Consider the following 26,535-nt stretch of genomic DNA (forward strand, 5'->3'; position numbering starts at 1 on the left):
ACCTTTAACTTTATTTTTTATGGCCTGCACCATATGGAGCCCCCCTTTTTTCTTCTTTTTTCCTTTTTTATGGTCTACATGTGGCACCGTTCCATTGTGTCACTTATTTACCTACTGATCTCCTCCTGAGATCTGGCTTACATTTCATTTGGAGGATTTGCTGGAGTCTTGGATATTCGGCTACCATATTTGGATCTGGATTGACCAATCGTCACAACACCTGCCCCTGGAGAAATTCCTTCATTGATATCGTCCCTCGTCCAGTTGGGAGCACGGATAAGTATTTGACTTTCGGTCAAAACATACGCCTGATTGGCCCACTGTCGTATGGCAGGTGTGCCCACCATGTCCGGTAAGAAGAACCCATCCACTATTTCACATCTGATGAATGCTTATCCATTGCCAGTTTCCTGTTGTGTCATACAGCCACCATTGTGTTCACTTCATTCTTACCATTTGCCACAGAGGATACCACTTCAGTCATATTATATGGACTTCCATTCAAAAATTTATTGCGCTTTTGCTTCAGCAGTGTTTGGACTTTATTATACTTTAGCCAGCACACACTTTTATCACTCATTTCAGTTGTTTCACCACATTTGTCTATATTTTTGACACACATTTCACTAAGATTGTGATTTACATTCACAAGCGCTACACTTTTTTATCTTCATTTATCTTGGACTTTGTTTGTTTTAGTGTTAGCAGCTGTATTTATTTCTTTACTTTATTTTCATTAGGGGTTTAGTGCAGCAATTTTTTTTACATATTTTCACCTTTAACTTTAGTTGTTTGAGTTCTTCTTCTAGTTCAAAGTGAGCGTCCACCAATTCATGATGCGCCTCAGAAAAGTCTCCCATTTTGTTTTCAACACGTTCCACTCTCTCTCCTAATGATTCTAACTCCATTTTAGATTTCTGCATGAATTCTCTCACATCATGTTGTATTGCCCCTTTAAGTGGCAATAGCATTTCTTTTACGTCAGTGTCAGTGACTGGCTGGCCTGAGGTAGGAAAAACATGCAGTTTATCCTCTTGTGGATTTCCTACAGTCATTTGTTCAGAGTCATTGTAAGTTTCACTTACATGTTCCGTTGTAGAAGAAATTCTTCTTTTTTGTCTGACAGGGCTGTTAGACCCCTCATTTTTATTGTATTGTACCTCATATTCTTTCCTCTCATCTCCTGTACAGGCAGCTTGCCTGTCATTGCACTTGTGTGAGAAGGAGCTGGTGCCATCTTGTTTTTAATGATTTCCGGCAGGGATGCTTAGTTTAGTTCGTTTTTGGGGCCACTTCTGGGATTTTCGTTTCCCCCCAATTCCTCCTCATGTTCCTCGGTTCCCCCTGAGGCTGTGGGTACTTTCGGGTCTGATTTTGGTAGCTTCTAGTCGCTATTAGAAGCCTCTGAACACAGAGCTCAGTTAGAATGCAGCCATCGAGCTCTGCCGCTGACCACGCTCCCGGGTTCAGTCATTTTTACCAACTGTAACCTATAATGAGAAACTTACACAATACCAGTGAGACAGTTCAAGTTGGTTAACTGTGGTAAAAGGGACACATAAAAGTGTAACACATAACACTGTAAATCGCAAAGGTATTTTTATCTGAACAATATAGCACTGTTTATAAACACTATTTGCAATTGGTAATGTAGCACCCTGGAGTTTAGGCAGGGTTGCTCCTCACAAATGTACTTGCCAGGAGTAGTTATCCTGGTTGATTGGTAAAGATCTATTGATTTCTCCCTAAGTTTGGCCTTATTGCACTTTTCTCTTCTACCTCTAGGTGGCCGGGTACTTGGTGGTACTAGCTACGAGAAGGGCAAGGTCAGGTTATGGGTATATGGGGTATCTCAGCCAATGAGCAGGGTTTTTTTTTTAATCCCTTGGCCTGCTGGGAGAGCCTATATATTCGGGTGAAGTCAGGTGATCTATGTTCTGTGCCACCTGGACAGCTGTCTGGGTGGACGTGTGTTGTTTTGCCCAGGCTGCTAGGCCAGAGATGGGGCCTATTCTGGGCACATATGGCTGCTAGGCTGTCTGAGGGCCTATCCAGAAGCAAGAGAGCAGCGCAGGGTTGGGACTGCGGCTTGCAGTCCAACCAAAAGCGATGGTTCTGCTGGCCTGAGAACTTGTCATGGTCGGAGGTAGAGGGGAAGCTGTCGCCAGTAAGGGACTATTCGCCTAATTACCAGGGACCACAGTGAATAACTGAAGCAAGTACCGGAGCAGCATTCTCACCAACCGGGGATGGGGAAGAATTGGGAAACTTCAGTGGGTATCAAGCCAGGGACCCAGCCAGTGGAGGTGACGTTTGCAAGGTACCTAAAGTGCCAAGCTAGGGACTCAGCAGAGAAGCAGGGGTGACGTTTGAGGAAGATACCACTGTGAAGATTATAGAAGCTCAAGGGATTCCGTGACAGTGAATCAGTGGGTCTAGTGAGAGACTGGGAACTCAGTGGGCTGAAGAACTACAAGGGGCGATTGTAGTGAAAGTGAAGGAACTGTTAAGCTTTGTGTTTGGAACTGTTAAAGACTGTTACCATAGGATACAGCATTCCTACACATGCAGATGTGGCATCTTGCTGAATGCCTTTCCCTGCATGGCTGTCCTCCTATTGAAGTCTCGGAGTCTGCCAATTAATCTTGCAACTACCTAAGGGTGTCCTGGCCTTAACCCCTTCCCCCCAACAAGTTTGTTAAGATAAATAAACTTTCTTTTGCATTCAAAAGTGTCTGGCACCCAATAACTTTAACTACTCTACACCCACCATGCCTCACAACCCACTACATACAGAAGGATGTCAGCTATCCCTGGCCCTGGAGGTTCTCATCAGATCAAAGGAGGCCTGGGACCTTGCTACAGTAACCTTTTGGTAGTAAAGAGAAATGCAAAGTAGACAAAATGACCCAAATTGTGCCAGACCCTATTTCTGTCACAGTAACCTATGTGAACAGGTCAGCAGAAGGGTAGGGAACTGACACTTGATTTACTATGTCAGGTTCACTCCCCTTTGTTTCCTCAACCAACAGGCCATTAACATGAGTACAACATGACAAACATTATGCAAACTATTGTGTTTAAATTGTCTGGCTCCTTTAAATAGAGTTTCAGAGAAAATGAGAGCAGACCTTTTGTGCTAAAACAACTTTAGCCACTTGAGTGAATAAAGAAAGGATAAAAGGTTTTAAAGTGTTACTCCTTGAAAGTGTTACTCCTTGGCATCCAGCAAATCTTCAGCTAGCCTTGAAAGGTTAAGAATAGGGTAATCCTTGATGATAGGGTATAGCAAATTTGTCTGATCTGTGGTGTATCTTTATTTTACTTCACACTACTCTTATATGGCTGGAATATGTGAACAAGATATACAGTTTCTCACAAAAGTGAGTACACCCCTCACATTTTTGTAAATATTTTATTATACCTTTTTATGTGACAACACTGAAGAAATGACACTTTGCTACAATGTAATGTAGTGAGTGTACAGATTGTATAACAGTGTAAATTTGCTGTCTACTCAAAATAACTGAAACACAGACATTAATGTCTAAACCGCTGGCAACAAAAGTGAGTACACCCCTAAGTGAAAATGTCCAAATTGGGCCCAATTTTCCATTTTCCCTCCCCGGTGTCATGTGACTCGTTAGTGTTACAAAGTCTCCAGTATGAGTGGGGAGCAGGTGTTTTAAATTTGGTGTTATCGGTCTCACTCTCTCATACTGATCACTGGAAGTTCAACATGGCAAAGAACTCTCTGAGGATCTGAAAAAAAGAATTGTTGCTCTATATAAAGATGGCCTAGGCCAGTGATGGTGAACCTTGGCACCCCAGATGTTATGGAACTACATTTCTCATGATACTCATACACTCTGCAGTGTAGTTGAGCATCATGGGAAATGTAGTTCCAAAACATCTGGGGTGCCAAGGTTCGCCATCACTGGCCTAGGCTATAAGAAGATTGCCAAGACCCTGAAAGTGAGCTGCAGCATGGTGGACAAGACCATACCGCGGTTTAACAGGACAGGTTCCACTCAGAACAGGCCTCACCATGGTCGACCAAAGAAGCTGAGTACACATGCTCAGCGTCATATAGGTTGTTTTTGGGAAATTGACATATGAGCGCTGCCAGCATTTCTGCAGAGGTTGAAGGGGTGGGGGGTCAGCCTGTCAGTGCTCAGGCCATATGCCACACACTGCATCAAATTGGTCTGCATGGCTGTCTTCCCAGAAGGAAGCCTCTTCTAAAGATGATGCAAAAGAAAGCCTGAAAACAGTTTGCTGAAGACAAACAGACTAAGGACATGGATTACTGGAACCATGTCTTGTGGTCTGTTGAGACCAAGATAAGCTTATTTGGTTCAGATGGTGTCAAGCGTGTGTGGCGGCAACCAGGTGAGGAGTACATAGACAAGTGTGTCTTGCCTACAGTAAAGCATGGTGGCGGGAGTGTCATGGTCTGGGGCTGTATGAGTGCTTCGGCACTGGGGAGCTACAGTTCTTTGAGGGAATGCCAACATGTACTGTGGCATACTGAAGCAGAGCATGATCCCCTCCCTTCAGAGACTCGGCCCAGGGCAGTATTCCAACATGATAAGGCCCCAAACACACCTCCAAGATGACAGCTGCCTTGCTAAAAAAGCTGAGGGTAAAAGTGATGGACTGGCCAAGCATGTCTCCAGTTCAAACCCTATTGAGCATCTGTGGGGCATCCTGAAATGGAGGGTGGAGGAGCACAAGGTCTCGAACATCCACCAGCTCCGTAATGTAGTCATGGAGGAGTGGAAGAGAATTCCAGTGGCAACCTGTGAAGCGCTGGTGAACTCCATGCCCAAGAGGGTTAAGGCAGTGCTGGAAAATAATGGTGGCCACATAAAATATTGACACTTTGGGCCCAATTTGGACATTTTCACTTAAAGGTGTACTCACTTTTGTTGCCAGCGGTTTAGACATTGATGGCTGTGTGTTGAGTTATTTTGAGGGGACAGCAAATTTACACTGTTATACAAGCTGTACATTCACTACTTTACATTGTAGCAAAGTGTAATTTCTTCAGTGTTGTCACATGAAAAAATATATTAAAATATTTACAAAAATGTGAGGGGTGTACTCACTTTTGTGAGATACTGTAGATGTCTGCATACAGTGCTCATTAGAGTATGTGAACTAACTTACAGTGGCACCACAAGTACCAGAAAGCTGGGTTGGATAAGGGATGTCTATATGGAGTGTCTTAACAGAATCAAAATGGGCAAATGGCGGCTCACCACACTGGTTATAGAAGCTGCCGGCAGCGATGCAGGTGATGATGAAGACTCTTTCAGGAACTCCCTCTGAATCTTGGCTCTGGGAATGGCCTCTGACCTCTGTCACACTCTGCTGTGGTCTACCCCGATCTGAAGTGCAGGCATCGTCCGCAGGTGTCCCTCTGGATGCAGTGGGGAAAGTGGGGAAACTACGCTCTGTACAGGCCACGATTCAACAGCAGCTCTCACTGACACAGTGCCCCTGCTAGCAGATTCAAGCCAGCGTCCCAAGAGAGCGATGTAGGCCTCTGCCAGACCTTTTATATCCTCTTTCAGCAGTCTGTTCTCCTCCTCTCAGATATCTGGTAGTGGTAGTTCAGGCCAGTCCTGCTGGAATTAAACTTCAGCATTCAGAACTACACATCTCAAGATGCTTTGCTCTGCTCTAAATTTTGTCTATAAGGAAATGACACAGGGAGTCCAAGCCAACACTGGAGGGAGACAACCCCACATTAATAACACTGTACACTGTCCCTGAATGGCAGGCATATTAGCCAGCTCCTGGCTACACAAGTGAGCAGGGAAGTGCCATAAATGCCCTGAAAACACACAAAATGCATGTGGTTGTGGGATGTTTGTTAGAAAAAAAAGGGTTAAAACATACAGTAAGGAGACATCACATTGCCTCTTCATCGCCTATCAATTGGTTCTGAAAATTGATCCAAACACTCTTCAGAAAAGCAATGGATTAAGACACAAGTCTAAATCTCCCCTTAGGGTGCTGAATCTAGAGCATCAGGGAGGTGGGGCAGTCAAAGGTGCCAAGAGGCAGGCCAGGCTTTGTGAGCCTGTTATTTACAGAAGATGTTTGTATTTTGCAGTAAATTTGTGAGGACCCACCAAAGGATTCAGGCATATCATTCTGCTGGGGTGGATACACTAAGGTGGAACTGCCCCCCTTGGTGGAACCACTTGGTGGTATGTACTTCATCTGTGTATTTAGCTGCATGCCTGAAGTCTAGATTTAAAGAAACATTTTGGGCTAAATATAACACATCAGCTTTGAGCATTGTCATTCACAAAAATTATATCATTTTTATTCAATGAAGAGCGGTTTAAATAAAAGGAAATAAGTTGCAGAAATAAAGTAAGCTCTGCATCAAATTCACTGCTGAGGTGAATTTTTAATTTTGCGCTTGAGATTTACTTGCAGATGTCAGACCATTCATCAGTCCCAGAATCTAGGTCACCCTTCATGTTTTTTTCATTGTCTGCAGCATTATCGGTTTCTGCAAGAAATACTGTGGTTGTGAAGCTTTTTGCAGTCTCCTAGTTCAGTAGGGATTGTTTTTCTTCTTTTATCTAAAATTAGTAGGAGCCATATGATACATATGGGCATAGGACTGTAGTATAAAAAAGAGAACACCACAACGCACAATGTACACCCTGGTAGGTGTACATGTAGATTGCATAGGACATAGAGATCAACTTTCTACATACAAGGGTCCTGATATCACCAAAGGGACAAGGTCATCTGGAGCCCAGGGTGAAGATGGAAAAACTGCACCCTCCCCCCCGTGTGAAGAAAGAGTCTGTGTCATTTCAAAATAAGAAAATACTTAGAACAATACAAATTACATCAGGTTTAATTTGATAATTTAATATGCAATAATAACCCACAGAATTTATGTCAATTTCTGCAACAATAATCCCCAGCAATGTTGCTAGCTTATGTAATAACCCCCAGCATTGATGGGATTGTCTGCGATCCCCATTATGAACCGGCTGAAGTGGTTAACTCTCTGGGGAGGTTAATTAACCACTTGAGCTCTGAAAGATTTTACCCCCTTCATGGCCAATCCATTTTTTGCTATACAGAAATGCGCTACTTTAGCTGGTAATTGTGTGGTCATGCAACGCTGTACCAAAAATAAATTTATATAATTTTTTTTCACACAAATAAAGCTTTCTTTTCGGGGTATTTGCACACCACTGTTTTTTTTTTTTTTTTTTTCGTTTTTATTTTATAAATGAACATTTAAAAAAAAATGTACTTTCTACTATAAAACATCTAATAAAAAAAAATGTCCTTCATATATTTAGGCAAAAATGTATTCTACTTTGTGTCTTTGGTAAAAAAAAATCCCAATAAGTATATTAACTGGTTTGTGTGAAAGCTACACCTACAAACGTGATATATACTGGAATTTTTTTTTATACTAGTATTGGTGGCGATCAGTGACTTATAATATGACACTCAAGAGGTCATTTACTATAGCGTGAATATGCGATAGCGCGGTAATTAACACTTAAAATGTCAAATAGCACTAATGGCGAACAAATACTCCCAAAATCAAATTCACTATTGTGCCCAGACAACAGATAGCGCCCAAACCCTTACTCTTGTTAGGACCAGGAGAATTGCACATAGAAATAATGTTTAGAGCATGATATGATCGCCCAAATGGTACTGAAACATGTGATATATTGTTTAAAGATAATCTTCTTTTAAAGTGTGTGAAAAAGTGATTTCTACACTGAAATCTTAAAAAGTCTGAGAAGAGATAAATTCCCCGTCTCTTTACAACTAGGTGCCAGCACAACTGAGCATGTTCAGACATGCAAACTACTCTCATTTTATTGCCAAAATCCTGAAACTGAGTTGCAGCCCAGTGGCCAAGACCATACAGCGGTTTGGCAGGACAGCTTCCACTCAGAACAGGCCTCGCCATGGTCAACCAAAGAGGTTGAGTGCACGTGCTCAGCGTCATATCCAGAGATTGTCTTTGGGAAATAGACATATGAGTGCTGCCAGCATTGCTATAGAGGTTGAAGGGGTGGGGGTGGGGGGTCAGCCTGTCAGTGCTCAGACCATACGCCGCACACTGCATCAAATTGGTCTGCATGGCTGTTGTCCCAGAAGGAAGCCTCTTCTAAAGAAGATGCACAAGAAAGCCCGCAAACAGTTTGCTGAAGACACGCTGACTAAGGACATGGGTTACTTGAACCATGTCCTGTGGTCTGATGAGACCAAGATAAACTTATTTGGTTCAGATGGTGTCAAGCATGTGTGGTGACAACCAGTTGAGGAGTACAAAGACAAGTGTGTCTTGCATGGTGGTGGGAGTGTCATGCTCTGGGGCTGCATTAGTGCTGCCGACACTGGGGAGCTACAGTTCATTGAGGGAACCATGAATGCCAACATGTACTGTAACATACTGAAACAGAACATGATCCACTCCCTTCAGAGACTGGGCTGCAGGGCAGTATTCCAATATGATAACAACCCCAAACACACCTCCAAGACCACTGCCTTACTAAAGAAGCTGAGGGTAAAGATGATGGACTGGACAAGCATGTCTCCAGACCTAAACCCTATTGAGCATCTGTGGGGTATCCTCAAACGGAAGGTGGAGGAGCGCAAGGTCTCTAACATCCACCAGCTCTGTGATGTCATCATGGAGAAGTGGAAAAGGACTCCAGTGGCAACCTGTGAAGCTCTGGAGAACTTCATGCCGAAGAGGGTTAAGGCCTTGTTCAATTGGCTTTGGGTGCAGGTGCCGGAATCTCAAGTATCTCACAGCTGGTTTGCTACTGTGCATGTGCGAGCCTAGTTCCGTAGTCTTCTGGGACCTGTGATGTGTCCTAGAAGACTTAGGGTGAAAGGGGGGGCTGAACTTCTGATTCAGATTGCCGTGGCGCATGTGACTGGAAGTAGCCCCCAAAAAGTGGCAAATGTGGCAGTGGAGGGGGGGGATGCAAACGAGTGGAACTTCCTCTTTTGGGCTGCATCTGCATAATTATTACCAGTACTTATTTGTGCCTTGATGTCGTATATACCAAGACTAGTTTCACTTTGAGGGCTCAAACAGAGTTCAAGTTAGATATACAATAAGAGGCAGATATGGGAATTCCTAGAAAAATATCTGTAGCCTAATGCCCCGTACACACAGGATAGGACTTTCCGACAACAAAATGGATTTTTTTCCCAGGATGTTGGCTCAAACTTGTCCTGCATATACATGGTCACACAAATGTTGTCGGAAATTCAGAACGTCAAGAACGCGGTGACGTACAACACGTACGATGAGCAGAGAAAAATTAAGTTCAATAGCCAGTGCAGCTGCTTCTGTATGCGTGGTCTTTTGTGCGTCGGATTTGTGTACACACGCTCAGAATTTCCGACAACTTCTGTTGTCGGAAAATTTGAGAACCTGCTCTCAAATATTTGTTGTCGGAAAGTCCGACGGCAAATGTTCGATGGAGCATACACACAGTCGGACTTTCAGACAACAAGCTCACATCGAACATTTGTTGTCGGAAAGTCCGACCGTGTGTATGCGGCATAAGAGAATGAAAATGTAATTTTACAATACTAAGGGGTCAATTCACTAAGAGGTAAATAACAACCAATAAAATGCGGTAGAATAATGCTTGCGGTAAAACAGTTGCGAAAAAGCAATTCACTAAGAATTTTACATTAACCACTTACGGACCGCCCACCGTTGTTATACGTCGGCAGGATATCGTTGTTATGGCAGCAGCTAGCTACCATAATCCCGGTAAATGTCACTTCCGCCCATAGCTCTTAAAGCAACATTTTTTTTTCAAATTACTTTTTTTTTTTTTTATTGCATTTTAGTGTAAATATGAGATCTGAGGTCTTTTTGACCCCAGATCTCATATATTTTTTTTTTTAAACAATCTTTTTATTGAATTTTCACACTGAAAAACTGTATATTAAGAAAAAAACGCAACCCAGATGAGCAACATACCCGTCTTCGATACGGCCACGCAGGGCCCAACCATTGAGAACTAACATAGTTCAACTACTACCCCCCCTTCCCCCCCCCTCCCCATCCCGACCACTGCCACGACCTGGTAAGTTTATTTGTAATGAATATCCAGACATATTTGTCAAATATTTGTGCATTGTCCTCAACCTTCATAGTTTGATCATGCTTCTTTGCCTATAAAGTTATATCAGAAAGCAGCGACCCCTGAGGTATAACAAAGTACCAGCTATCCTAACAATTTTTCCTTAAATTCAATTAAAACACCTCTATCAGTATATATTCAGTAAGATTTAGCCCACCGTTTCCGATGAGTCTAACCATGCTTGCCATACTTTAGTAAATTTTTTAGGACAACCTCTGGCTCTATATGTTGCTTTATATAAAGAGATTGCTGCATTTACCAAACCCTTCCAAAAGGATATAGTGGGTGCAGCTGAGCTTTTCCATCGCAACAGTATGGCTTTCCTGCCATAAAATAGCCCTATATTCAAAAGTGTGCGATGAGCCACTGAAGGAACCACTTCTTCCACGAAACCAATGAGACATACCCTAGGCGATAATGGTACCGGGATACTAAGTACCTCTGACAGACAACCGGTGACCTCTGACCAAAAATTTTTAATTGCTGGACATCCCCAGAATACATGCTCGGCATCCGCTGGGGAGTGCACACATCTCCAACATTTGCCGTCTATGGATGGATATATGCGCGAAAGCCTAGCTGGGGTAAGATAAATTCGATGCAAAAATTTGAATTGGATTAATCGATCCCTGGCTGATACCAAGTGTTTAAAAGGGTGGTCCCACATATTATCCCAATCTTCTCCCTGAATATCAGGAATCTCCATCTCCCATTTTTCCCTGCATCTGGATACCCCCTGTGGAGTTTTCTTAAAAAGGGCTTTATATACTGTTGATAACGGTTTAGTTAGCTCTTCCTCTGTCAAAATGCTCTCAAGTGTTGAGGGGAGATATTCCACCCTTCTGACACCAAACTGCGCCCTAAATGCATGGCGCAGCTGTAGGTATCGGAAGAAGGTGGAATTCGGAAGACTATGTCTTTCCTTGAGTTCATCAAAGGTTAGAAGTTCTCCCTCACTTGCAATATCTTCCAGTTTTTTGATGCCCTTATCCGCCCATACTGTAGGATCCAGGATAGAGCAAAAGTGCGCTAAATTTGGGTTAAACCATAACGGTGTTGATGGTGAGACTCCCAGATAACTAGGCGATACCAGGGTAGTAGTAATATCCCATGCCCTTATGGTGGCTTTCATTGAGACTGTTATAGGAAAGATTGATTTTGGACCTCTGTAGAGGGCCAGTCTCAAGCCCTCGTAAGAGCCCATGTGCGCCGCCTCCAACACAGTAGCAGAGTCTCCAGCATCAGCCGTCAGCCAGCGTCTGGCAAACACCATCTGACCAGCCAGATAATATTTATGCCAGTCTGGGAGTGCCAACCCTCCCTGTCCCCACGGCTCCTGCAAGGTTTTTATATTAATTCTGGGTGACTTTGGATACCAGATGAAAGATCCGAGTATTCCATCAAGGGTGGAACAAAACGCCTTAGAGATCCAAGTGGGGGAGTGGCGTAAAAAATATAAAATAACGGATAGGAATTTCATTTTAATCAGACTAACTCTTCCCATTAGTGATAGGGGTAACTTTTTCCATATTTGCGTTTTTTGCTTTAACCTGGTCACCAACGGAAGGAGATTTAATTTCATATAGTCCTGAATATTATCTGTTATTTTAACCCCTAAATACGTGATAGCGGAAACCCACCTCAATGGAAGAGTATCATCCCACCTGGCCTGTGCTTCTGGACCCAGCGGTAATATCGATGACTTGCTCCAATTCACTCCTAATCCTGAGTATGTGGCAAATTTATCCAAGATTTTAAGAGCCGCTGTAAGAGAAGGCCCTGGATCCTTTAAGAATAGTAGCAAGTCGTCTGCATATAGTGCTACACATTCAGTAATAGATCCCACTGGAACCCCTCCCACTTCACTGGATTGTCTTAGTGCCTTAGCAATAGGTTCCATCATTAATGCAAAAATAAAAGGGGAGAGCGGACACCCCTGCCTAGTGCCTCTACCACTATTAAAAAATTCTGAGACCATCCAACCCAACCTGATTGCTGTCCGGGGGGCCTTGTATAACATCCCTATCCAACGACAAAAACAAGGGCCAAACCCCAAAAATCCCAGAACCTTGTGCATGTATGACCAATCCACTGTGTCAAAAGCTTTCTCGATGTCTATAGAGACCACAACGTTAGCTGGTGTCTCTGAGATGTCCAGTTGGAGATGTGTGAACAGTCTTCTCAGGTTCGTGTCTGTGGACATGCCAGGCATAAAACCCGTTTGGTCGATATCCACCACAGTAGAGATAATTTTTGCTACCCGTGACGCTAATACCTTTGCAAGAATCTTCAGATCCATATTTAACAAAGCAATAGGCCTATATGAGGAGCATTCTTGGGGGTCCTTTTCTGGCTTCAAGAGGAGCACCATATATGCTTCCATCATTGAATCCGGTAAGGATCCCCGTTCCCAGCAATACATAAAGAGTTTTGTCAATCTACTAGCCAGCTGGGACAAGTATATCTTATAAAAGTCTGCAGGGAACCCATCGGGACCTGGTGCCTTTTGAGGGGGAAAAGCTAATATGGCTGCCTCCACCTCCAGTACAGAAATTGGTTCCTCTAAAGCTGCAGCATCTTCATCTGACAACTTTGGCATAGACAGATTTTGTAACAACTCAGTTAACTCTAGTTAGTTATAAGGAGGTAAGGGCGAGTACAACCGAGTATAGAAACCTACAAACTCTTCTAGGATAGTTGCTGGTTCAGTGATGAGGTTCCCACCCTCCCCCTTTATCACTGGGATGTTGACCAGTGTCCTTTGTTCTGCAACCAGATTGGCCAAAAGCTTGCCATTTTTGTCCCCTTCAGCGAAGATGGTCTCCACCCTCTGTCTGATCTCATTGCTAGCCAATGTTTTAAAATGTATGTCAATGGAGCGTCTTGAGTCTAACAAGGATAAATGCCTATCCTCCGAAGGAGAGTCCGCATGCAACTGCGCAGCTTCTCTTTCCTTGGCCAGGAGGGACTCACCCTCATATGCCTGATCCTTTTTGGCCGACCCGATTGCAGAAATGCACTCCCCCCTCACTACCGTTTTAAAAGCATCCCATTCTACTGAAGGAGTAACCGAGCCCACATTATCTTCCAGTATACGTCTATCGAGTTTTGTACATGGGTACATACTTGCTCCTCCAATAGCCACCCTGTAGACAGCCTCCAACCCCCTTTTTTCGGACCCGAAGGAAAGGCAAGTGTAGTTAGAAGGGGGTTATGATCAGAGACCCCGCCTGATAGGTATTCCGAAGCAAAGACGTGTTTTAGAAGGAGGTCATTTCCAAAAGCTAGATCAATCCTTGCCGAGGACCGATGTGTGGAGGAAAGGTGAGAATATGAAATGGTATCTGGATGTTTCCATCTCCAAATTTCTGTCATACCCGCCATGGCTGCCCAGGAGCAGAGATCCACCGATGCCACTCTGGCGGCATTAGAGGAGTCCAGCACCCCATCCAGAATGGCATTATAATCTCCCATAAGGAGCATAGGAATATGAAGAAATGGAGCCAGTGTCACCATTAAATCATATAGAAGTTTTACCTGAAAAGGTGGAGGCAGATAGATATTTACCAATAGAAACTTGTGATTATACACTTCTAGGGAGACTACCACATATCGACCCCCCGGATCAGAAATCACCTGGTGGACTGTACATGCAATTGCTTTACTTATCAAGATGGATACACCTCTTGCATATGTAGAATACGTGGAATGTATCGCCCTTTGGATCCAATGTTTGCGTAGAGATAAAATTTTGCTACCTTCCAAGTGAGTCTCCTGCAGGAGGACGATATGTGGTTTCGTCTGTCTAAGGCACTGAAAGACCGCCGCTCTTTTAAACTTATTATTTAACCCTCTGACATTCCATGACATAATTTTGATTTTGCTATCCATTAGAGAATATAACATACCATAATACCTCTAGGATAAACAGTGAGCAAGAAAAAATATGCAACCATACCCCATATGAGGACACGTGCATCATTACAGACTTACTTGCATAGCTTAAAAAAGACCTGTGGCAGTGGTCTAACAAACCCCCCCCTGCTACCATACCAGAAACTGTAACCAACAAAAATAAAAATGGAAAACCAAAAAGAAAAAGAAAAATCGTCCAGTATGCAGCTTGATCCCGATAACAAACCAAGTTGAAAGAGTTCCACCCCGTGAATCGAAAATTCGGCGTATGTTAAAAAAAGAAAGAAAAATCCGAGGACTTCACCAGAGTTCCGGTATCAGTCTGTTCGACGGGAAAGCTTGCACCTGACCACTTTTTTCTTTTTTTTTATGTAAATGAGCTAGCAAGTGACTTAACTGTGCAGATGTATAAAGTACTGTGATGATATCTCCTGCACAATAGGAAAAACCCCAAAGTACTCCATATTGAGGGAAAAAAAGAAAAAAAATTTTTTTGATATACCCTAACATCACAGAGCTTTCTTCAGAAATAACAACCCCTATTCAGGCATAACAGCCAGATTTATAAACATCACTAGACCCCCCCCCCCCCCAAAAAAAAAAAAAATTTTGAGTGGTTGTGGCTTTTCCAGAAATAGCAAAAAAGAAAAAAGGAGAAAAAGAAAACAAAAACCAGATTACAAGGGCCATCTTGCCTAGTAAAGCTTCATGGATTTGTATCCAGCCAATCGCATGCCTCCTGCGGTGTGTCAAAGAACTTTACTGAACCTTTGAACTGGACCCGAAGACGACTTGGATACAACATGCTGTATTTCAACTCCTTCTCTCTGAGCCTTCTCTTGACATCTGTAAAAGATCTCCGTCTGCATTGAGTCTCCGCTGAGAAATCAGGAAACAGCATTATACGTGCGTTTTCATATTTGAGATCCTGATGCTTCCTCGCTTCGGCTAGCAGCATGTCTCTGTCCTTGTAATTCAGGAACCTTACCAGGAAGGGACGGGGCGGGGCACCTGACGGCCTTGTTCCTGTGGGGACTCTGTGCGCTCTCTCTGCCACATATGTTGGGGGGAGGTCACCCAACGATAATAGCGATTTAAAGAGCTGTTCAGCAAATGTTGACGGGGATGACCCCTCCACCCCCTCAGGGAGTCCCACCACTCTTACATTATTTCTGCGTTGGCGGTCTTCCGCGTCATCTGCTCTACGCTGTAACGCCTGGACCATATCCTTCAGCTCATTTAATTGGGAACCTTGTGTGTGAGAGGCATCCTCCACCTCAGAGATTCGATCCTCCGCCGTCATCAGTCTGCCCCTGATCTTTTCCAGATCATGGCGTATAAGATTGCACTCGGACGCCAAACAATCTATGCGGCCGACCAGTTCCGTTTTTGAGGCCGCTATGGCCTCCAGGATGGGCCCTGTAATGGCATCCGTATCAACCTCTATCTCCTGTGATAGCGTGGCTGGGATCTCAGGAGATGTTTGTGAAGGAGAAGCATGCTGCGCCATCTTCCCTGTGTGTGTCTGTGTCTGGGCGCGCTGTGCCGTTGACACAGGAACCAAGATGGCGTGGGCGGAGCCAGACGCCATGCTCTCCTGTGAGCGCAGCTGCCTCTGACCTGACGGCGGCTGGGAATGCTGTTTGCCCTGCTTCTTTGTTGTCAAGGAGGGCATCGTTTTAATCCTGATCCTTTCCCCCAGATCGTGGTCACACTTGCAAAGAGTATTTCCGAAACGGCCAGGCACAAAACAGGTTGCTTGAGCGGATGACTGCCGGAGCTCCGGGAAGACACTTCCTGCCGTGATCACATCCGGCCACGCCCCCCCCAGATCTCATATTTAAGAGGTCCTGTCATGCTTTTTTCTATTACAAGGGATGTTTACATCCCTTGTAATAGGAATAAAGGTGACACCATTTTTTTTTAAAAGAACACTGTAAAAATTAAAAATAAAAGGTAAAATAAATATGAAAAAAAAAAAAAATGTTTTAAATGCGCCCCGTCCCGCCAAGCTTACGTGCAGAAGCAAATGCATATGTAAGTTGCGCCCACATATGAAAATGGTGTTCAAACCACACATGAGAGGTATCGCAATAATTCTCGCCCTAGACCTTCTCTGTAACTCAAAACACGCAACCTGCAGAATTTTTTAAACATTGCATATGCAGATTTTTAAGGGTAAAAGTTTGTCGCCATCCCACGAGCGAACTTTGAAGCGTGACATGTTGGGTATCAATTTACTCGGCGTAACATCATCTTTCACAATATAAAACAAATTGGGCTAACTTTACTGTTGTCTTATTTTTTTAATTTAAAAAAGTGAATTTTTTCCCAAAAAAGTGCGTTTGTAAGACCGCTGTGCAAATATGGTGTGACAAAATGTATTGCAACAACCGCTATTTTATTCTCTAGGGTGTTAGAGAAAAAAATATATATAATGTTTGGGGGTTCTAAGTAATTTTCTAGCAAAAAAATGATTTTAACTTGTAAACAACAAGTTTGAAAATTAGGCCCAGTCTTAAAGTGGTTAAATAACGAATGCGCTGTTTGTTTGATTGTGCGCTAATTAGCACATTTTTTCATGCGGTCATTTATCGCATGTATCGGTGGTTAAGGTAATTTCCTTTGGGCGGAACCAGGTGGTGTATAACTTCTGCCGCTAAGTTGGGCCTGGTGGAGCGACAGACAGGATGGGAGGAGGAGCCAAACATGGTGGATTTGGTGGAGCGCTTGGTAAGTTGCAAGCTCTGCATTAAACATGCACTTTCTACACCACCACTTACTTACTCCAGCATGCTCTCTGCTTGCAAGCTCTGCATAAACCATCCACCTTGTACACCACCACTGCTTACTATATGCACATCACCGCTAGCAAACTCTGCATCCACCATGTGCAGCAATACAGCATCCACCATGCACACCACTGCTAGCAAACTCTACATGCACCATTGCAGCAATACTGTATCCACTATGCACATCACCACAGGCACACTCTGCATGCACCATTGCAGCAATACTGTATCCATCATGCACGTCACTGCTAGCAAACTCTGCATACACCACTGAGGCAATACTGCATCTACCACGCATGCCATCGCTAGCAAACTCTGCATATGCACTTTCATGATATTGGCATATGTATGCATGCACAAGAGTGTGCACTGCTGCAATGCACTGCAATTCTGTACCCTCCATGCACTGCATACTCTGCTATTATTCATTATATATACATGTAACCCACTGTTTTTTGCTTTTGTTTTTTGACAGATGCAGCAGACTGCAAGTATTGATTTGGAGAGGCCAGGTAGTACAGTCAAGATACAGAATTTAACGTTGTTAAGTATTTTGACCAAATACATATTTTTATTTATTTATTTTTATTATTGGATAATAACCAATTTTATTTCCTTCTTCAGGGTCTTACAGATGGCCAAGACAGGAGTCCTCTTCTTCCAATGGTGAAGATAAACTTTGCACTCTCCCTTTCCCCTCTCTCTCTCTCCCTCCCTCAATATGTCCCCCCTCTCTATCCCTCCCTCCCTCTCTCTCTCTCCCCCCTCTCTCTCCCTCCTCCCTCTCTCTCTCACTCTCCACCTCCCTCTCTCTCCCTCTCTCTTTCCACTCCCTCTCTCTCCACCTCTCTCTCTCCACCTCTCCCTCTCTCCACCTCTCTCTCTCTCTCTCTCTCTCTCTCTCTCTCTCTCTCTCTCTCTCCACACCTCTCTCTCTCCAACCCCTCTCTCTCCATCCCCCCTCTCTCTCCACCCCCTCTCTCTCCACCCCTCTCTCTCTCTCCACCCCCCTCTCTCTCTCTCCACCCCCCTCTCTCTCTCTCCACCCCCTCTCTATCCACCCCTCTCTCTCTCCACCCCATCTGTCTCCACCTTTTTCTCTCTCCACCTCTCTCTATCTCCACCCCTCTCTCTCCACCTTTCTCTCTCCATCTCTCTCTCTGCCTCTCTCTCCACCCCTCTTTCTCTCTCCACCCCTCTTTCTCTCTCTACCCCTCTCTCTCCACCCCTCTCTCTCTCCACCTCCTCTCTCTCTCTCTCCACCTCTCTCTCTCTCTCTCTCTCTCTCTCTCCACCCTCTCTCCTTCCACCTCTCTCTCTCTCCATCTATCTCTCTCCATCCCTCTCTCTCTCTCCATCCCTCTCTCTCTCTCTCCACCCCTCTCTCTCTCTCTCTCTCCACCTCTCTCTCTCTCTCCACCCCTCTCTCTCCCTCTCTCTCCACCTCTCTCTCTACACCTTTCTCCCTCTCTCCACCTTTCTCTCTCTCTCCACATTTCTCTCCCTCTCTCTCTCATTGTCAATTTTCTTTTGTAAAACACCCTCAGGATTTTTGAGGAAAAAGGCAAAAGAAAGCACAGAAAAATTGTTGTGTTAAAGGAATTTGAATATATTTGAATGTAATGGAAAAGCAAACTGTATACTTATTAATCATATTTTAACACAGGTTCCCAGATGATGAAAAATTTATGTTGAGAAAACAGCTCAGTTGGGCAACCAGAAAACAACAAACGATAGTATAACAACAATTGTGTCATCCTAACTTTACATTTTGAATACTAAAATGTATTCTTCATTATTTTTTAAGTGGACGTATGTAAGGCAAGATTCATTCTCCAGGACAGACGAGGGGAGTGTGGTCCCAACACGATCATCTGTAAAAAAAGGATAGATTTTGTAAGTGAACATCACTGTATTCGTGACACCCAAAAATAATGTGTAATACAACACATTACCCATTTCTTCTTTCTTAGGGTTATGGAAGAACTACTAACAATTGACGATAAAGTTGAAGACAAAACATATAAACCGCTGGAGGAAGAGTGCATTGACAGCAGCCAAGTTAAGGGCACAGGGAGGTACACAAAGAAATGTACTAAAATGAGACGGGTGTGTAACAGCAGTAACAGTCTAGAGCACAGGTGTCAAACTGGCGGCCCTCCAGCTTTTGTGAAACTACAAGTCCCATGAGGCATTGCAAGGCTGACAGTTACAAGCATGACTCCCACAGGCAGAAGCATGATGGGACTTGTAGTTCCGCAACAGCTGGAGGCAGGGCTGTCTTTAAGGCAGGGCAAAAGGGATAGCTGCCCTGGGCCCCATCATTGTTGTGGGGCCCAAAGCAGCTGCCTCATACTTGCCAACTATCCTGGTTTAGATTCCCTCGTCCCTTAAAGGTTTTTGTCCCATGCTGTGTCCCAATATCTCAGTGTGAAGTGCTGCTACTAATGCTGCCCTGCTCTGCCTATTGCTGTGTACAGATGACTCACCTGCAGACCCTGTGTTTACATGTAAATAACCGGCATTGATATATAAATAGCGGCAGCATTAATATGGAAATAGCTGTGGACTGACAGCATCGATATGTAAATAGAGGCAGCATTCATTTGTATATCATGTCATCCCTGAGATCATATCCACCATCACCTATACTGAATGTTGCCCACTGGGGAGGTAAAGGGGCATGCTTGAAAGTTCTGCCTGCAACTGTGGTCCTTAAGCCTAACATCAGCCTTTTCTACAGAGGTAAGCAAATTAGTGGGGGGGGGGGAATTAGTGTGGGGTGTGCAGAGAAGGAATTACAGTTTGGGTGCACAGGTGACCAAGGAGGGGATGCATAGAGGTAAGGAAGGTGGGTGCAAAAGATGAGCAGCAGAGGCAGCTAGAGTTAAAGGGGGGGAGGGTTGGAGTGGAGAGGATGGGGGAGGTTTGGGGTGCAGAGGTTAGCAGGGGTTTTAGGATACAAAGGTGTACTGACAGGGTGGTTAAAGATATAGGTCATGTGTAGGGCAGCCTATTTATTTCAATGGGCTGCTCTTTGCGCTATAAATGTGAAAGAAAGTTCCTAACACTTTTTCAAAATCACACGCACATGCGTGAGGGTGTCATTAACAATTAAAATTATCTGCCAAAGGGCAGCACATTTCTGTGGTGTCACGAAGGTAATTTTGCATGTGTTCCCGACACACACAAATGTGAATGCAGGTTAAATGTCTCCTTCACATTGGTGGTCAGTGTAAATCTTCTCATTACATTGGGACTTGTAATGAGAAGATTTAGAAGGTGTAGAATCCTTTCATTCACACTAGTGGCCAGTGTGAAGTTCCCCCTTAAATTGGTGGTCAGCGTAAATCCCTCCTTACATTACTGATTACTGTGAATGCTTCTATTACATTGGTGGTCAGTGTAAACCCCTATTACATTGGCGGTCAGTGTAAACCCCTATTACATTGGTGGTCAGTGTAAACCCCTATTACATTGGCGGTCAGTGTAAACCCCTATTACATTGGTGGTCAGTGTAAACCCCTATTACATTGGTGGTCAGTGTAAACCCCTATTACATTAGTGGTCAGTGTAAACCCCTATTACATTGGTGGTCAGTGTTGAAACTCCTCTTTACATTGGTAGTCGGTAAAAAAAAATCAGCATTTCCATTTATCACACCCTCCCCGCCAGCACTGCCACTGATCCAAGAGTTCTAGGATCCCTAGGAGTTTTCTGTCTATTGATGGGTCCCCTAACCACCCCAGTCCATGGTTTGCAGGCAGTGGGGAGATGATGTGCTGTAATCTCTAGCAACCAATCAGTGAGCAGTATTGATGTACAGTAATCTCTAGCAACCAATCAACAGGCAGCATGTGCTGTAACCTCTAGCAACTAACCAGTGAGCCGTAATGTGTGCTGTAACCTCTAGCAGACAGTCAGTGAGCGGGAATGATACACTGTAACCTCTAGCAACCAATCAGTGAGCAGCAATGATGTGTAGTAACCGCTAGCAACCAGTGAGCAGTATTGATGTACAGTAATCTCTAGCAACCAATCAACAAGCAGAAATCATGTGCTGTAACCTCTAGCAACTAACCAGTGAGCTGTAATGTGTGCTGTAACCTCTAGCAACCAGTCAGTGAGCGGTAATGATACACTGTAACCTCTGGCAACCAATCACAATTGCTGCCTAATCTGATTCAGTTAACTGATTTTGAGTCTAGCTGCTATTTATTGTATGTTTCAGAACAGGTGGAGTGCAGGTGGAGTGCAAAACTGTATGAAAGAGGGGGGCCCAAGAAAATGTTTGCCCAAGGTCCAATCAATATTAAAGACGCCCCTGGCTGGAGAGCCACTAGTTTGAAAACCCTGGTCTAGAGGAAAGGAGCTCTCTCTCGCAGAAAACACCACAAAAGAAAAAGGAGGGATGTGTCCAAAATTTCAAGTTTACACAAGCAGAAAACCTAGCAATTATCGAGCATCTTGTGCCTGTGATTGACAAATTGATGGGCCACAAAATTTTGAAGACAGAATCCCCATAGAAAATAAAGCAGTGGCAGAAGATTACCAACGCTGTCAACGCAATTAGAATTGCCCCAAGGTCAGAGGAAAACATTTGAAAATGTTATCAAGATATGAAGGGGACAATAAAGAAGAAAATCTTCATTAATAATAAAGAAAGGTATGTAAATATATGCATTTTAACTTTGTTTAATATTATGAGGAGAAAAAAGTAATCTTTTCCTTTTTTTTTTTTTTATTTTGTTTGGGATTTTCTTGTTGTTTTTTTATGATGTGATTTTAACAGTTCTTTATTTAACATTCTTTGCAGAAAGAAAAATGGTTCGGGATTAGCCAAATTGGTTGAATTCACTGACTATGAGACGCTGCTGATGCCATTCATTGATCAAGACACAGTTTCGGGAATTGGGAAAGGATTTGATACCTCCAGTCAAAGTAAAGGTGAATAATGCTGGGTTTATAATTTTTTTTTTTTTTTTAATCTCATTGTTGTGACTTGCACCAATAGCGTACAAATTTATATTAGGTAAGTACACTATTTAGAAGACAACATGTGACAGCTGCAGGTACACCCAGACTTGTTTGTATGGTAAAAGAACAATTGTGCATAACTGGATTTCACACTAAAGTAGGTAAGTCTAACATTTGTCTACATACCAGAAAAAAACTCTGTGGGACATTAGAAAGCATTTTTTTTAAATGTTTTTTTTTATGGTTTTTTTTTTTGGAGGCAGAAATCTAAAAATAATTAAAACTAATTTCTCCTTTTAAATTCCTTTTGTTTTTTTTCTTTCTTTTCTTGGGGTGGAGGTGGAGAAAGGTTGAAAATATCATACAACTTGTTGGGGTACATGTATGTTCTAAAAGCAAGTGAACCCTCGTATGATATCCTGATTAGAGTGTTCCCCAAAAACCCATTCAGATCTGGAGATCATTCCGACAAGAAATTATGACACACACAAGGCATGCAATTCAAAATGATCCCATCCTTTACTTCCCTATTTTCACTTATATAACCAACATGACATCACAACAAAAGTCCAACCCCTTCATTAATATATGCTAAATTTACAGACATTACGTATACATCAGATGTTTAAAAAACACCTAAAAATAATACATGATTTCTTCATACAGAAACTATCAACAAGCAAAAACCTTCATGCGTCATTTCGGGGAAATCATGTTATTTACAAGGATTTGAAACTAACTTTTGATAGACGTCACATATACATATTATTCTAAGATGGATACATATTCTTATAGCTAAAATAAAGGACAGCAAGCTAAAATATCCCTACAATCCCCTCTTTGATCACACATGTATATATATATGTATGATCTCACTTCCTTATCATGGCGATATTCTCAGCTTGCTTCTGATGATACATACTGAGATAAGTTTTATTGGGAGATGAGGGATCTGAAATGCGAGTGGCTCTATTAATAAGGCACATAATAAGCTTGTACACAAGATAAAGGAAAAGGAAAAAGAACACAATAATGATTAAAATTATGGGAATATCCCTTATCCAAGAGAATATCCCTCCAAATCCAAAATTAAAATTTACAAAAGGACTCAAGGTCTGGGCTATGTTGCGAGCCTCTTGTTGCAGCTTGGCCACCTCTTTTCTATGCTAAGCTATCACATCATAATAATCTGGTACCTCTATACTGGTATTATGTACCCAAGTACAACATTCATAATCCTCAGTCATTTCACATAATCCTGTAAGGGCTGAACTCATGCCTTCAATGGCTAAGTCATGCAATTCTAGTTGTTTTCTAATAGCCCTAGTTTCAACATTAAATTTAGAAATGTCATCAGAGTTCTTTTCCATCATCTCATCAATAATTCCTAAATAATTATTCAACCTTTTCATCAAATCTATTCCCCATCCTGCCCAGGAAGGGAACCATGCCCAGGCCATATCCTTTTCAAGGAATAACTCTCTCTTGTTACGATGTTTTAATGGATACCTTGGGTGTATACTAGCTTCAAGCAAATGACTCCCATCACTATCACCCCATTATGGGCACCAGTGAGGCCAGGTAACACCAGCCCTGGACCTCTTGTGGAATCCAGGGATAACAAGTGTTTCCACAACAAACATAAGTGTGGTTACCAAACGAGAAGGGCGTATTCACAGCAGTCTCTTGATCTACTGCTGTAACTATTGCTAAAACCTGAAACAAATGCTGTACAGGTTTACTACTTTCATCTTCAGAGGCAAGAATCTTTTCAAAATCAGCCCGTACTCTGACCTTAACGTGGTATGTTTGATATAAAGAACAAGACTTCCCACTAGGGGCATAGCAACTAGAAATGTTCAAAACTGATTGACTACAGGTATGAGCATTTCTAGTAGAATTCCCTAAATTGAAACAACAGGTAGGATTATGACTTCTATTGATGATGTGAAAAGAAATGGTGTCATTAGTTCTTCTGCTGACATTCAAAAGGTCAAGGAGAATCTCTTCTCTCAACAGGGGAGTAATATTTAAAGGTATAGCCATTAGGGGTATCCTAACAGTGCTAGGGTGCAGTTTACTACAGATCCAACATTTTTGAAATCCTGATTTCCGAGCATAAGCATATTTAAATTTTAACAAAAGCATTTTATCAGCAAAATTATCTTCAATGTCTCTCTTATTTCTAACTTGTATCACTGTAATGTTCTTCTATGTATGTGTGTTTCCATAAATACTTTTAATGGCACCCAAATCTTTAGGATGGCAAATACAGTTAGTGAAGATCCAAGTGGGCGGGAACACCATCAGGGTGATCAGGAACAGGAAGCAAAATGTTTTGCCAGAAGTCTGTAGTGAAATAAGCAAGGTCATCTTCTCTGGCCGGACCTGCTTTTCCAGGAACTCCTCCTTCATCTGCTTGGACTTCTGCTTGAGGGCCTCCTGTATTAAGGATCTCCTTCCTGCTCTTGGGGCTTTGGGCAACCTTTTTCACTCGGCTGGCATGGATCCCGGACTAACAGTTTTCCACCAGGATAGCCGTTCTGATCACTGCAATCACCATAGTAGGAGGTCCAAAGGGATACTCTTGCTTCTTATTTCTGTTCAGCTGTTGGACCACCACGGTGTCTCCCTCCTTGAAGAGGTGAGTAGCTTCCTGTGAAGAAAAAAGAGAGGTGCGAGCAACATTTCTTTGACTGTATCCAATATTTCAACCAGTTTTCTTACATATTCTTCCTGTATTAAGTCTAAATCTTCCTTTTCTACCATTAAAGGTGCTCTGGCCTATGGGGTGGGGAAAAATCTACTCATCAAAACTTAAAAAAAAACTCTTTTATGCCAGGACTGCTGGAAGGACCCTTCTCCAGTTGGCAAAGGTTCCTCCTGTGGCCTTTCTTATCTTGTCTTTTATTGTTCTATTCATCCTTTCTACTATTTTTGAACTTGGAGGGTGGTAGGGAATGTGAAACTTCCATTCTATCTTGAGAGTTTTTACCAAGTCCTGGCAGACCCTGGCTATAAAAGCTGGACCATTTGAGAACATGTCCACAATTATCAAAAGATATTCCTGTCTTTTGCCTAGTTTGGGCCTGTATGTGAAATCAGCCGTGACTTGTATACCTGCGTGGCCTATTCCGTGGTACTGTGAATGCACTTGCTGTTGGTATACATGGTTTCCCCTCTTTGCAGAGAAATCCAGACCTTGGATCTCTCTACACACCCTTTCCATTCCAGTCCCTTAACTCATAATTTGATGCATAATCCTGGAGATCTGCAAGTGACTTTTCAAAAAGGGATAGGACAGGTATCAGCATAACAATTTGGATGTCTGCTGTCTGTGAGATAGCAGCTTATTTAGCAGCAAGGTCAGCCAGACCTGCTTATTTCCCCGGCTATCTCTGTCTATTGGCCTGTGTATGCTCTGCAGTGTACTATAGCCTAGAGCAAGAACCATCCACAAAAACATTCTGTGTGTCCGGTAGTGCTGTGGAAAATAAATCAGACCTGGGTGATGTGTCTTGGTGAATGAGGTTTATGCAGTCATGTTATGGCACAACCTCATCCTGTTCTCCTTTTTAATCCTAAAAGGGCATTTAAAATGGATGCTGGGCCTGCAGTGAGAGAAGCATATTTGATGTGCAATTTTTGGATTGGACAGCAAAATCACCTCATATCCGCTCAAACTCTGAGCAGACATATGCTGTGTATGTACACTTTTCAACAAGATTGACACATTGTAAGTGATGTGAAGTGTGGCGTCGTGTCCCAGAGTGAAAGAAGTGACCATCTCAACCACCATAGATCAGGACGCTTGAGCGCACCGGGACCATCTTTGAGAAAAAAACTACAGGGCGCAGTCTCCCACTATATTCCTGGGCCAGTACTCCCGCCATGGTTCTGCAATTTTCCCTGGCAAACAAGTGAAACATTTTGCCATATTCAAGGAGGCCTGAGGCTCGGGCTGGTAACCATTATACATTTCAACATGGCAAAACATGGCAAAAACATTTAACATTTCATCAGACCATTTTACAGTATCAGACATTTCAGAGACATTGCTTCAAAGACATTGCTTGTCTCAATATATTGTCATTGAAAGAGCAGTCAGGTATCCATTGGCGGCAGTAACCAATCATACCTAGGAAGGTGAGCATGTCCTTCCTATTAAGTGGGCGGGGCAGACCCATTCATAGCCGCAGCTCTTTTATGACTGACTCTTCTTTCTCCTTTTGTGAGCACAAATACTCAACTGTGTTTTTTTTTTTTTTGACAACATTGTAATTTTTCCTTAAACATTTTGTAACCACATACATGTAACCATTTCAATAAAGATAGGCTATCAGCTCGGCAGTCCTCCTCTGAAGAACTACAAATCAAAAAATCACCAACATACTGCAACAGTACAGAACCATGAGGGGCAGTCCAGGGCCCGAGGGTGACTTGGAGTACAGTGGCCATGTCTCCTCGTCTACAGGGATGAAAAAAAAACATTCTTTAAATCAATCACAGTAAAATACTCTGCATCGCATGGTATGGCGGTAAGTATTGATGGCACATCAGGCACTACTTGGGCAATTGGTACCACTAGGCTATTGATGTCCCTTAGGTATTGTACAAACCTATAGTCACCGTTTGCCTTCTTTACTGGGAGTATTATAAGGCGAGACAAT

The sequence above is a fragment of the Aquarana catesbeiana genome, linkage group LG10 (assembly GCF_042186555.1).
Source record: "Aquarana catesbeiana isolate 2022-GZ linkage group LG10, ASM4218655v1, whole genome shotgun sequence".
Lineage (NCBI taxonomy): Eukaryota > Metazoa > Chordata > Amphibia > Anura > Ranidae > Aquarana > Aquarana catesbeiana.